This window comes from Ictalurus punctatus, chromosome 28 (genome assembly GCF_001660625.3).
Source record: "Ictalurus punctatus breed USDA103 chromosome 28, Coco_2.0, whole genome shotgun sequence".
In the NCBI taxonomy this organism is placed as follows: domain Eukaryota; kingdom Metazoa; phylum Chordata; class Actinopteri; order Siluriformes; family Ictaluridae; genus Ictalurus; species Ictalurus punctatus.
Window position 1 is genome coordinate 18,621,096 of NC_030443.2, and position 14,862 is coordinate 18,635,957.

At 41.2% G+C, this 14,862-nt stretch overlaps 1 long non-coding RNA gene across 1 annotated transcript; it reads right to left on the reverse strand.

Annotated features, from left to right (window-relative positions):
* Positions 1-227: 227 nt before the first annotated feature.
* Positions 228-6,895, reverse strand: LOC128629365 (uncharacterized). The gene is made up of 3 exons (XR_008393732.1): positions 6,780-6,895; positions 6,481-6,589; positions 228-325 (listed from the first exon to the last, which is right to left on the reverse strand). It is a non-coding gene; the product is annotated as an uncharacterized LOC128629365 (long non-coding RNA).
* Between the last annotated feature and the right edge of the window lie 7,967 nt (positions 6,896-14,862).

The following is a 14,862-nucleotide window of genomic DNA, read 5'->3' on the forward strand; positions in this document are numbered from 1 at the left end:
AATGAGTAGGAGAAGAAGAAGGAAGATGAACAGGATAAGGATGAAGAGGATGAGAGGGAAGGTGAGGAGGAGGAAGATGAACAAAGAGGAGGAGGAGGATGAAGATAAAGAGCAGAAGAAAGGAAGATGAGGAAAAGGTGGAAGAGGAAGAAGCAGAAAAGGAGGAAGAGAAGAAAGAAGAATAGGAGGAGGAGGAAGAGGAGATTTCTCCACTTCGTGGTTCTCGGTGTGATTTTCTGAGAACAATTTCTTCTCGTACACGTTCTCGATTGGCGCACTGGTGTTGCTGACTCGACATCTGGAGACCTGATTAACCTGAGCTCGCCTGTGGAGGACACACACACACACACACACACACACACACACACACACACACACACAGTCATGGATAAAACTTCCCTTAGAAGTGCAACCTTCATAGTAACAGCTTTGTTTCTGAATGAATCTGATAAATGCGTTTCAGCCAACGGAAAGTCGTACATCACTGTCAGTGCTAAATGTCACACGCTAGCACGGGGGTGTAATTACGACCAGAAGCAACACGCACGTCCTCACGGGAAAAAAGAAAACGCAAAAAAAGTCACAAAAAAAAAACCACATGCATAAGCAGTGACCAAGAAATGTGTTAAATGAAAACTGTTTTATATCTGAAATGATCGGTATTCCCTCTCAGAAGCAGAACCGTTTACGAGGCTAAGAACCCTTAATTACCCTGTGAACCTTTAAAGAACCGATTCATTATAATGCCAGTTTAGCCTGACCCTTTCTGCTCTCCGGACCTGCCTGATCCATCCTGACGCCCTACCTCTGGGTGGAGCTCTCATCACCGGGATGCTACAGCCTGGAGATTGCTGAGGACGGTACCGCTTGGGACAGCGATGACCACATACGGTTTTACACTCGGGTCTCCTTTAGTGAACAGTGGACTAGTTCAACACACAGACTTCATATAAAACCATAATGATCTTTCTTTTACTCTCACGCTATCCGTCGTGACCCAGATGAGGACGGGTTCCCTTCCGAGTCCGGTTCCTCTCAAGGTTCTTCCTCGTATCATCTCAGGGAGTTTTTCCCTCACCGCCGTCTCCACCGTCTCGCCCGATAGTGATAAATTCACTCGTTTAAAATCTCCATCCTGTGTTTATATGTTTCTGTAAAGCTGCTTTGAGACGACGTCCGCTGTTAAAAGCGCTACACAAATGAAACTGAGTTGAACTGAACTGAAATCCAATTGGACAGAGAGATGCACGGTCTTGTACTGTACACACGCCACATATCTTGTGTAAAATAAAATCCTGCGATTTTTCTTTGTACTGCGCTCAGCATTAGCGCGTTTACACAACTGTGAGCCATCATAATAACGAGGGCCAAACACAAACCCCTTCGACGAGCCAAGAAACAAAGAAACCCAGCGGCGAAAGCAGACACACAAACAGCCCGAAGTCCTTTCATTTGTTCCCGATCACACTTTTCTCATTGCGCTCCAACATGGCGCCTCGGTTCCTGCTTGCTTTATCCGTCCTGCTGCTGCAGATGGCTGTGTAAAGGAGACTGCAGTCTTTTCCCTCATTGGCACCCTGGCAGCCTGGAGCAGAAGCCATTAGGGCCCATTAGTGTTCGAGCTGAAGCCGTCCCGCCTCGGCCTCCCACCGATAAGAAGCTCTCGGCTCTGGACGTCTCTCTAATGAGCAGCTCTGCTGTCCTACACGCGCCAAAATGGGAAGCCTGGGATGCGGAATGCTTTCTCTCTTTTTTTTTTCTCTTCCTCTCTCTGTCGCTTCATTTTTAGAGGCCCGGAGGCTAAAAGAACGTACTCGTCTCGTCCATGGTGAAGCAGTTGCGCTTTTTTCCCTTTCTGGTTAATCTGAGGCCGTGGTTAAACTCACGCGAGAGAGAGAGAGAGAGAGAGAGAGAGTGATGAGATGTGAAAGGGTAAATCAGCAGCGCCGTCTGTCCTCGACACGGTCCAATCTGTGACAAATGGCAAATAAAGCGTGTCCTCACAGGACGGCCATGTTTATTTAACATCTCCAGGAACAGGTTCTGTACAAACTCCGGGGGTCGTATGACAATGAGTCTAATTAAACACCGAGTTATCTGTTAGGAGGGTGAAAGAAAGAGGAGGGGGGGGGGGGAAACAGTCCTCCTGCTGATGCCAGTGAAATAAACAGCTCAGTGGAATTTAATGAGACGTGGATTTGCAGGGGGATTCATTTAAGATATGCTGTTTAAACCCGATCGGATAAAACACGTGCAGATAGAGTTAGAGGGAAAAAATCTCAATGTAACTGTAAACAGATAAAAAAAATGCTCGTTCTTTAGTTTAAAAATGCAATAAAAGAGAAATCATGGGGAGATAATCGGACATGGTTCACGCCGCTCCATCATGCCACGCCACCGTCGATTGTTTTCCTAAAACTCAGAGTGGTTTGTTCTTTGTGTAGTATTACATGCATGGCAACAGAAAAAAAAATGCTGTTATTTATTTATTTATTTATTTATTTATTTGTAGAAACATCAGAGCACTGAGTTGTGTTTTTTGGCAGAAGTACCCTGAAAAGAATTCGACGCGGTTCGGGTCGCTCAGCGGTGCAGCAGAGCAATTATCACTCGTCTGCATTCCGAAGTCGTTCGTTCGCAGCCTCTCGCTCTCTTTCGAATCGACTCTCGCAGCTGCGCTTCATCGAGCCGCCGCCAAACGCAGTTTCACACCGACAATATAGCGAGAAAGCCGCTCAGGAGTCGCGACCTGTCAGGCTCCTTGTGAACGATGGCGGATCGGCCTTGTTCTGACGGTGCGTCGGGGCTCCGACTGCCACCTCCGGGAACGGCGAATTAGGAAGGAGTCTGGGCGAAGTGCATTGTTAAGGCGTGACATGATGGATGTCGGGAGCGGTCCTTGCGGAAGAACGTGATTCCTCTTATGCTTAACGGACCGGCAGGGTCGATCCGGAGGGAGCCGAGGGACCGTAAACCGCCAGGCCGAGGCGCTTTCCCGACACTTCTCACGGGTTTGGAAGCCGAGAGAGCGGCTGAGAGTTAATTACACTCGAGACCTAACACACTTTAACATGCTACACACACTCACAGCTCACTGTCGATTCATTTTCTCTGACAGCGACTCGAACGGGTTTATATTAAAGCGCACATGAAAAACGTGTGGTTTCCTGTTCTAATGAACGTTTACGGAAGGAGTCTCCAGTGTCAGCGCTTTGTAACAGTCAGGGTTAAAGCTCTAACGTTACGGTTTTCAGGAGTTTATGCGTTTTTTTGCGTGGGGATCGTTGGCGATGACCGAAACAAATCTGTAGGAGGAGTACCATAAAATTCAAAATGGCCACCGTTCCAATATGGAGGACATTAAAAGACTTATAACTCTAACGTACGTGAACACCAACATTGTCTCTCCGAGGATTAAATGCATGTAAAACCGTATTTATTTCGTCTAACAGGCTTACAGTGTACCGGCGTACTAATCCCGTGATATCGGCTTTCACGGATATCCTACTCTGAAGTTATCGTGCTGTTCCAACCCCTCGTATAAACCTCAGCGAACAGATATTCGTCTTTTCAGGACTCTTTGAACCGTCCTCCGTCTTCTGGTTGTTTCATCATGGACTGTGAAGTAACAGAGAAGCAATACACCAGCGTGAGAATTCAAATTAAGCGAGAAGCCGATCGAGAGCCTTTGGACTCAAAGCACATTAGTGCACAATAGATCAGCGCTCACAGAAGCCTTTTCATGTGGCGTTTGCAGAGACACGTGCTTTTATGTGATGTTTAATAGAGACGTTTTTTGCGTGCTTCGAGCTCATTACCAGGCTGAAGTCGTACAAATATCACAATCCTGTGGGTTTAAGATGAGTCAGAAATCCTTAATAAGCGCGAATGAACTCAGTCCACGAACAGATCGACTGCTGAGTCAGTCTCCTGGCATTTCAGTTCACAAAGAGATGTGATACGTACACGTGACACACACACACACACGTTTTTATTAACCGTCATTATCCCACAGGAATCTTCTTGTTGGTTCAGTTTCTCAAAATCATATAAACCACCATTTTTTAACTCGGATGGATTTTAGAGAGGTCATCGGGTCAACTTTGACGCTAAAGGCGGGGTTGCCAGGTGTCAATAAAACAGCAACAAATCCAAAACTTCAACATCAGATCCTTGAAATTCACGAGTATCGCTGTTAAATCAATCATGACAATATTCCTACAGGCACGTTCTTAATCTAGCCGTCAAAAAACCATGCAGTTTTGCTAACAAGTCCTAAAATGGCTGTTATATTTTTATTTCATGCGTTTGTAATCATTACAAAGCATTATTTCTCAGGATCAGAGTGATGTAACCATAGCAACTATATAAATATATATGTATATATAGGTTATATAATAACAATAATATCTCAAATAATATATACATATCATGTACGAACGCACGATAATCTAAATTTGACTCGTTTGAAACTTTCTGGTCGTCATAGCCGTGGAAAAACTTTTCTTTTCTTTTTCTTTTTTCTCTGTAATCCCACGGTTTTTTTTTATATATCAAGATGCTTCATTTCCTTTCTATATTTTGTGAAGAGAACAGAACACGAGGTTTAATCCTGGATTTTTTTTCCAATAAGAACAGAGAACCTGACTCAAGCTACGACTCAGCGTGTGGTCAAAAATCTGTGATGATCTCCAGAGAGTTTGGAGGATGAAAGTGATCTATCTGCACCTCCTCAAGAGCTCTTGTCCTTCCACATCCCTCTTTCTTCTGACTCTCTCTCTCTCTCTCTCTCTCTCTCTCGCTCTCTCTCTCCATCTCAAGCAGTGGATGGAGCATCACAAAGACGGAGGAGAGCCGACAGGTTAAAGAGGGGGCGCGTTAACTTTTGCTCACCTTTGTGGGCGGTTTAGATGTGACCTTGATATTCTGAGTGAGTGTTTATTTGGAAACAATAGACCTTTTCCCCAGTGTGGCTCCGGGTGTGACGGCGACATACATGAATTAGAATTAGAATGTAACGTGTGTGTGTGTGTGTGTGTGTGTGTGTGTGTGTGTGTGTGTGTGTGTGTAAGACATCAAAATGTCTGAGCTTTTCCGAAACCAGCTCATGTGATCCTTGCACTCTGTATCAGTCTTAAAATGTGTAATCTTAATTACTAGCCTAGCTTGCTCTTTAGATTAGATTGATCAGATTTTATCAGATGTATCAGCAATGCGGATGAAATAAAGATTGTCCTAACTCTGGCGATGAGGGGGAAATACATTGCATCGTACCAAGATCATACACATCATCAGTATTTAATTCATTGTACATTGTAAATCTGGAATTCTGAATCCAATTTTCACATTGGTCCAATCTAAACATGTTCTGGTGCTTACGCTCAGAAAGGTCATACTTGTATGGCTAGTCTCTGGTTTTGATAAACTTGTAAAAAAATAAATAAATAAATAAATAAATAAATAAATAATAAAAAATAAAACCTTGTCTTTTCACAAGACAAAAGCTACACATCATGTAAAATCAAGTTTTACTAAGTAGTAAACAAACTGTTTAGCTAGATAGTTAGCTATCAATTGCTAGTTAGCATTCAAAGGCTAGGTTGTTGTCTTTTCCTTTTGCTTGCCATTTAGCTGTCACTTCCTACTTAGCATTTGTTTGCTACTTAGCAAAGTTTCAAAATGATTCTATTGTATTGTATATTTTTCCCCCCTTGCTAATTCACTGTCACTTGCTAATTAGCATTCACTGGCTAGGGTTCTTTCTTTCTTTTCTTTTTTTTTTTTACTTGCTAACTTACCTTTTCTTGCTAGTTTGCTACCACTTTTTTGTTTCCCTGCTTGCTAGTTAACTGTCACTTGCTAGTTAGCGTTTGTTTGATACTTAGCAAGGTTTTAAAATAATTCTATTGTGTTGTATATTTTATATGTACGTTATATTTTCATAAGACGAAAGCCACGGATCAAGTAAAATCTAGTTTTACCAACTAGTAAACAATGCCAAAGGAAATCTGTTTGGTTGTTTAGTTAGCTGTCACATGCTAATTAGCATTCACTAGCTAGGTTTCTTTTATTATTTGCTAGCTTACCTTTTCTTGCCTGTTTGCTGCCACTTTTTAGCTTCCCTGCTTGCTAGTTCAGGGTCACTTGCTAATTAACATTCACTGGCTAGGTTTCTATTTACTCGCTAGCTTGTATTTTCTTGTTCGTTTGCTGGCACTTTTCAGTTTCCTTGTTTACTAGTTAATTGTCACTTGCTAGTTAGATTTCGTTTGCTACTTAGCTAGGTTTCATCCATCCATCCATCCATCTTCTATACCGCTTATCCTACAGGGTCACGGTGGAAACTGGAGTCTATCCCAGGGAGGATCGGGCACAAGGCGGGGTACACCCTGGACAGGGTAGCAATCCATTGCAGAACACACTCACATACACATTCACACACCCATTCATACACTTTGGACACTTTGGACACCAGCTTACCGTGCGTGTCTTTGGACTGGTGGAGGAAACCGGAGTACCCGGAGGAAACCCTCGCAGCACGGGGAGAACATACAAACTCCGCACACACAAGGCAGCAGCATGAATCAACCTTGGAGGTGTGAGGTGAACATGCTAAGTTTCAAACTTAGTATATTATATAGCATATTTTATATGTATTTTATATTTTCACAAGCCAAAAGACACATATCAAGCAAAAATCATATCATATCATATCAAGGTAAAAAAATGTTTTACCAAGTATTGAAAACAACGCAAAGGAAATCTGTTTAGCAGTTTACCTCTGACCGAGTGCACCGCCATACTGTCGAGATGTCAGGGGTGTTTATGTCAGAGAACTCTGGCAAAGAGGATGTTTCCCGAGTTCCCGACTTGGAATTCCGATTCGAATGGCCGTTCCATTGCACGTTTCATTGACGGACACTGGATTTTTCAAGTAATAGATGTCCTCCATTTTTTTGTTCTTCTCACTTGCCCCTCCTGTAACCACATAAAATCAGGGTTGCCAGATTGGTCTTCCTAATATAATATAATATGATATAAGATATATATAAGTTATATAATCGTGCAGTGAAACCAGTCATTGATAACAGGGTGCATTTCGTATACTTCAGGGTCTAACATAACACATAACAATATAACACACCAACAAACACTGACATATTGTGTGTACTGGATGTGTGGTTTATAGAAGCAAAAGCAAATGCAAAACAGTTACAGAGAAGGAGAAGCTCATAAAGTAGCTACTAGTGTTTTAGTACTGCAGTGTGTAGCATCTCCTGCCTTCCTCTCTGGGCCTGTTCTCCTTTACCTGATTAATATGCTGCAATTTATACAGATATAAGTGGAAAACTAAGCGCTCCGTGTCTCCAATTTATAACACACACTGGCATAATCATGACTATATGCTATTTTAATACACCGTGCCTGGATATTTAAGCACTTGTGTGTTGTTCTCCAAATTGATTTAGCGCAAAATTAATGGCATCCAACTTTATCAAGTGCTTTTTTGTTACCGTAGCCCTTAAATTTATTTCTAAAGCGCTGGCAAGATCCCACGCCGAGGCTCCGTCCGGCCAACGCAGACCTGAAACAAAAACCTCCAGGGCCACGAGTGGGCATTGATTAAGTTTGAGTTGCTGAACCGAGGCTCTGATCCGAACTACCATTAAATATTCATGTCTGTTGTTGTGTGGGAAAATTGTTATTAACTATTGCTGGGGTTTTTTTTTTTCCTTTTTAAATATTAATTAATGTTGTTAGTGAATAATTCCATCCTGTGATCAGTTACTGTTTATTAATGTATAATTTGCCTGGACGTTGCTTACAGTCTCATTTACAGTATCATAAAGGGGAAGGATGTAATATCTGCAGTGTAAAGATTCACTGATTCATTGAATCAATTAATTGATTTGAATCAGTTCTTGTGAGGGAGTTGTGTATCTGTGAGTCAATGTGAAGGAGGCGTGGCCTGTGTGAACATAAAGAAGGCGTGGCCTGTTTGTGGCCTATGTGAGCATAAAGGAGGTGTGGCCTGTGTGAACATAAAAGAGGTGTGGCTTGTGTGAACATAAAGAAGGTGTAGCCTGTGTGAGCATAAATAAGGTGTGGCCTGTGTGAACATAAAGCAGGAGTGGCCTGTGTGAACATAAAGGAGGTGTGGCCTGTGTGAACATAAAGGTGTGGCCTGTGTGAACATAAAGGAGATGTGACCTGTGGGAACATAAAGGAGATGTGACCTGTGGGAACATAAAGGAGGTGTGGCCTGTGGGAACATAAAGGAGGTGTGGCCTGTGTGAACATAAAGGAGATGTGGCCTCTGTCTGTGTATGTGTGCTAGTTATTCTAAAGGATACATGGCCTCAGTGTGTGAGGCAATGTGAAAGAGGCGTGGCCTCTGTCTCTATGATTAGTCATTGTACAGGAGGCGTGGCCTCTGTGTATGAGTCATCCTAAGGGAGGTTTGGCATCTGTGTGCGTGAGTCATTGGCTGTGTCCAAAAACACACACTGTGACAGTACATACAGGACTCGATGCAGTACCTGCCTGTGAGTTGTTTGAAAGGAGGTGTGGCCTGTGTGAATGTTATGGAGGCGTGGCCTATGTGTATTTAAGTCATTATAAGGGAGGTACGGCCTGTGTGAATGTGAAGGAGGAGTGGCCTCTGTGTGAATGTTAAGGAGGCGTGGCCACTACTGGAAGGGTTATACTGAGGTGAACGTGATGTTTATTTAATTCAGAGCTTCCTGTTAGCCACGGTGCTATTTTTCTATTTTAACTTGTACTTTATGGTGTGTGGGAAGACCAGTGACACTGGATGATCTAATGAAATTTATTCGTAAAATAAATTTGCCCAACGATGCCTGAATGCTGAGTGCAGAATGTGCATGTGTGTGTGTGTGTGTGTGTGTGTGTGTGTGTGTGTGTGTGTATAGCCTCCAGGGCTAACTCAATCACGAGGCATCCAAAATTGTGTCCCTGATTCAATCCCTGGCTTCAAAAGTTCATCAGAAAAACTATTTCATCGTCTCGCTCATTATCACGTCGGCTGTCTCTGGCGTAATGAGTTTAGTCACTCCAAACGCAGAAACGCAGGTTTCACGGACGTGTCTTTATCTCTCCGTCCACGCGTCCGCCTAGCGCCCTTTTCCGAGAAGCTGCCCTCTCATTCATCCTAATTAGAAATGGAATAGAAGTGGGCCTTGTTGCTGGAGAAGTCGTCGCTACTTAGCATTCAGCGAGGGGAGCTAGTTGTATTCACACACACACACACACACACACTCTCTCTCTCTCAGGCAAGGTTTACCTGAAGCTGCTCCGGCTAATCTGCATTTATGTTGCGCCTCGTTATTTCCATATCTTCTGCTGCGAGGCAAAAGGGGGAGAAAAGGAGCTACAGTTAAATTAATCATGTTTTTCTGTCCACGTTAACAAGGTTTGCTGATTTAGAAAAAGCAGCGGAGAACAAATTCCAGTAATGTTAGTAAGCCAATATTTAGAGTGAGCAGACAGAGGGAGGAGGGAATTGAACACTATTCAATTAGCATTAGCAAACACACGACCTGCTAGTTCATCTTCCAGTTCAGTGCAGGTGAAAAAAGCAGCTTTATTTAATATTAAACTGTATATTTACAAGTTATTTAAAAAAAGAAACAGTTATATAGATGGGAAGGTGTTTAAACATTGTGTAATGTGTTGCACCAAAGAAGAATTTAGCTTTAACCTTTTAAATACATATAAAATAAATACGTGAATCATTCAGGTTTATACTTAATTTTACATCTGAGGTGATTGACATTTTCATTACAATATAATTAATGTTTGGTACCTAGATAAGTAGCGAAAGAAAGCTAACTGGAAAATGACAAATAATTAGCAAGATTAAGCTAACTAGCAAATGACAAATAATTAGCAAGATTAAGCTAACTAGCAAATGACAAATAATTAGCAAGATTAAGCTAACTAGCAAATGACAAATAATTAGCAAGAGACAGCTAACCAGCAAACGACAAATAATTAGCAAGATTAAGCTAACTAGCAAATGACAAATAATTAGCAAGATTAGCTAACTAGCAAATGACAAATAATTAGCAAGAGACAGCTAACCAGCAAACGACAAATAATTAGCAAGATTAAGCTAACTAGCAAATGACAAATAATTAGCAAGAGACAGCTAACCAGCAAACGACAAATAATTAGCAAGATTAAGCTAACTAGCAAATGACAAATAATTAGCAAGAGAAAGCTAACTAGCAAACGACAAATAATTAGCAAGATTAAGCTAACCAGCAAACGACAAATAATTAGCAAGATTAAGCTAACTAGCAAACAACAAATAATTAGCAAGATTAAGCTAACTAGCAAACAACAAATAATTAGCAAGATTAAGCTAACTAGCAAACAACAAATAATTAGCAAGAGACAGCTAACTAGCAAACGACAAATAATTAGCAAGATTAAGCTAACTAGCAAATGACAAATAATTAGCAAGATTAAGCTAACTAGCAAATGACAAATAATTAGCAAGATTAAGCTAACCAGCAAACGACAAATAATTAGCAAGAGAAAGCTAACTAGCAAATGACAAATAATTAGCAAGATTAAGCTAACTAGCAAACAACAAATAATTAGCAAGAGAAAGCTAACCAGCAAACGACAAATAATTAGCAAGAGAAAGCTAACTAGCAAATGACAAATAATTAGCAAGATTAAGCTAACTAGCAAACAACAAATAATTAGCAAGAGAAAGCTAACCAGCAAACGACAAATAATTAGCAAGAGACAGCTATTTTATCTGCCTATTTTATTCATATAATCCCTGTGAAACCTGCGAGGGAGCGACTGTTTATAGCTGCTGTGACGTAAGTGAGAACCGGAACCGGCTTGTTTCACAGAATATTAAATGGAACTGTAAATGGATAAGAAGTTCACCGTGTGGTTAGTTGATGAGAAATGGTCATCGTTGCCACATTGCTGTGGTGTAAGAGGAATAAAGCGCCCCAGGACCTGCTGCTGAGGGAAACGAATCGGCTTTGGAACAGGAAACGTTAGCTTCACACCGAGATACATTTGGACATCTGAGGTAATGTGTAAATTTATTTTTTGGATGAAATACCGGCAACATGCTGTGGATTAGTGCACACACACACACACACACACACACACACACACACACACACACACACACACACACACACACAGACAGACACACACAGGGGAAAACATCTGCAACTCCACACCAGACAAAGCACACCTTGGAGCTCTGGGAGAAAACACACACACACACACACACGCACACACACACACACACACACACACACACACACACAGCGAGCTCCTCACAGCCATCTGTTAAAGCAGACTAATTTCAGAGAACACAACAGAACGTACAGCGGGGTTTACGCTAATTAAAATTAATGTTGTTCTTTTTTTGTTTCCTTATAAATTAAAAAAGTCCCCGATGCTGTATTGATGATGCAATGATGATGTAATGATGATGTAATGATGATGTAATGATGATGCATTGATGATGCATCATCATGTAATGATGTAATGATGATGTAATGATGATGTGATGATGATGTAATGATGATGTGATGATGATGTAATGATGATGTAATGATGATGTAATGATGATGCAATGATGTAATGATGTAATGATGATGTATTGATGATGTAATGATGATGTATTGATGATGCAATGATGTAATGATGTGATGATGACGTAATGATGATGTAATGATGATGCATTGATGATGCATCATCATGTAATGATGTAATGATGATGTATGATGATGTAATGATGTGGTGATGATGTAATGATTATGTAATGATGATGTATTGTTGATGTAATGATGTGTTGATGATGTAATGATGATGTAATGATGATGTAATGATGTCAATGTCAATTTTTTGTCAATTTATTATTTCAATGTCAAATGTCAATTTTTGATAAATTTATCAAATGTTAAGCACCAAACATTTTTTCTAATGATGCCTCTGTACTATTTGGGGGTTTTTTTTACCACTACTACTACTACTACTACTAATAATAATAATAATAATAATAATAATAATAATAATAATAATTATAAATGAAAAATAAAAAGGTAAATAATTTACATTTTGACACTTGGTAATTTTTAAAGTCTCAAAAGACATCTTTTATTTATTTATTTATTTATTTATAGTTAGTCAGTTAAAAATAAAGTTAGTTCAGCTTCAATGTGGTGTCTGTTTTTTTTTTATTATTCCTCTGAAGACAACATGAAAAGGAAAAGCCAGAATGAGCTGCACTTCCTCGCTCCACCACACGGGGGCAGAGAAACTCATTACGGTGGGGGAAAAAACAGTGCTGACCTCAGAGTTTGTGTGCTTGATTATTTCAGTTACAGATCATGAGTCAGTGATATTTTACAGCTCTTTTAGACCAGAACGTTGTGAGTTTAATTCCCATTGCGGCAGAAATGTTGTGAAACAACCCACTGAGAGCAAAGAAAAAAGAAAGAAAGAAAGAAAGAAAGAAATCATTGAACTGCAACCACTCGACTGGATAAAAACATCTGCCAAAAAAAAACCCAAATCAAATGAAGTGTTAAAGTTCTAAAACCTTCTTCTTCTTCTTCTTCTTCTTCTTCTTCTTCTTCTTCTTCTTCTTCTCTGACAGAGACGCTGTGGTCCCAGACTTTGCCTCGGCAACACGCTTGTTATTGTTCACACACTCCTTGCATATCTCACGTGAAAATTTCTTAAAAGCGGCGTTCACTCGTTCCCCCGTCCCTGTCCGTCACGTTCCCAAGGTGAGTGTGAAATGTTTCGCGATTTCACGCTCAGTGACATTTAAGCGCACTGACAAGCTCACATTTTACGACTTCCTGTCGTCGTGATTGTTGTCATGAGCTGCATCTCAAATCAAAAACCGCACCTTGCGTTCAAAAGATTTAAGCAACCTAAAAAAAAAGTCCAGAAGGCTGCTTCGTAAAACGGAGCCTTCAGTAGGTTTAAAAGTGACGCGAGAGGTTTTGAAACTTCAAACGCTAAACACTTCAAAACGGGAAACGCGGTTAGCGTCAGTACTTAATAACGATCTAGAATACTGCGGAAGTGTCAGCATCGTGAAAAAGATTCAAATAATATACACTATTCATTCATTTAAGCGTGGCGTGATCAAACGTCTCTCCCGGTAACATTTCAAAACACTAGCCTTGTGAGTGCACGTGAGTAGCGTGTACATACAAGCGGAACCCCAGCCGGGAGTGTATATTTACGCTTAAAACATGGAGATTTCTCAGAGTAAAATAAACAAATGATAATGATAATCGCTCCGTCTCTGTGTCGTGGGTTTTGGTCTCCGCCTGCGCTCCCAGACTCTTTCCAGCGCTCTATCTGCGTGTGAACCAGCGGAACCTTCGCTCACAGCCGTACCGAGATCTCTGCTCTGTGTCTCGAAAACCTCCAGAGGAATCTTTAATCTGAAGCTGTAACAGCCAGATTGCATTCTGACATTCGGTCTAACTTTATTTATTTATTTATTTATTCAAGTTTATCTCCTTTTTTTTTTTTTTTTTTTTTGTCCTCCCACCAGGACACAGCAGGACCATCTGAGGCTCGAGGTCACGTGTCGGGAATAACACGCAGAAGCTGACACCGCGTTCTCTTTCCGTCGTTCTGTCCCGCGCGGCGGAGAAAAGCTGCACGACGCCAACACGAGCTCATCGAGAGTTCAGGGGGAGGAAAAATGGAATACATGAAAACGTTTCGGTTTAGCACGCCGAAGACGTTTTCGTTTTGCGTCTGAAGTTCGTTTCTTTATCTCTGTGACACAGTAACGAGGCTAATGTGAATGTAGCATCTCTGTGCTCAGATGTCTCGGCGTCTCTTTAAATCAAAGAAATATTAAAGTAAACGTGTTCATTGACATTTATTCGTTTTACAAATGAGGACACACAAGCAAAGTGATATATCAAGCGGAGAACAATACGAGTAGCGCTACTGTTCAGGATCTTTTAATCGAGTTCTAGAAAAGCAAAGTGTGAGGTGTTTTTTTTTGTTGTTGTTTTTGTTTTGGGGTTTTTTTTAAGGATAATGTGGGGGTTGGAGTTTTAGGGGTTGGTTAGGTGTTGATGGAACAGGTGGTTCTTCAGCTGTTTTTTGAAGATGGTGAGAGATTCTGCGGTCCGGATTGAGGTCGGAAGTTCGTTCCACCACTGAGGGACAGTTAGTGTGAAGGTTCTGGAAAGGTCTTGTAGGTGAGCATCGAGGCCTTGAATTTGATACGGGCGGATACAGGAAGCCAGTGGAGGGAAATGAGAGGGGTGTGCCTCTTCATTTGTAAATATAGAATTTGAAACATTGTTCGTATTTAAACACGAATCATTTTTAATATTTGAATAAATTGTATATAACGGGGTGCCAATATTTTGTAGCAGTAACAATTTTTTGTTGACTCCGCATGACGACAAAACGTATAATTAAAGAACGATATCCTGGAAATAGCATTCCTTTGTTTCTAGACGTACAATATGGCCAAAAGTTTGTGCACCCCGATCATTGTTCAACATCCCGTTCCAGATATTTTTGCTGTTATAATAAGCTCCACTCGTCTGTGAAGGGTTCCCCCTAGCTTTTGGGGCGTGGCTGTGGGGATTTGTGTTCATTCAGCTACAACGAACAGCATTAGTGAAGCTCAAGTTCCAGTTCATTCCCAGGTGAAGGTGTTCTGTAGGGTTCTGTGCAGGACGCTCGAGTTCTTCTACCTTCTTCCCACCTTCACACACCACGTCTTCATGGAGCTCGCTTCGTGCACAGCGGCATCGTCATGCTGGAACAGTGTTCGGGCCTCTTAGTTCCACTGACGGGAAGTCG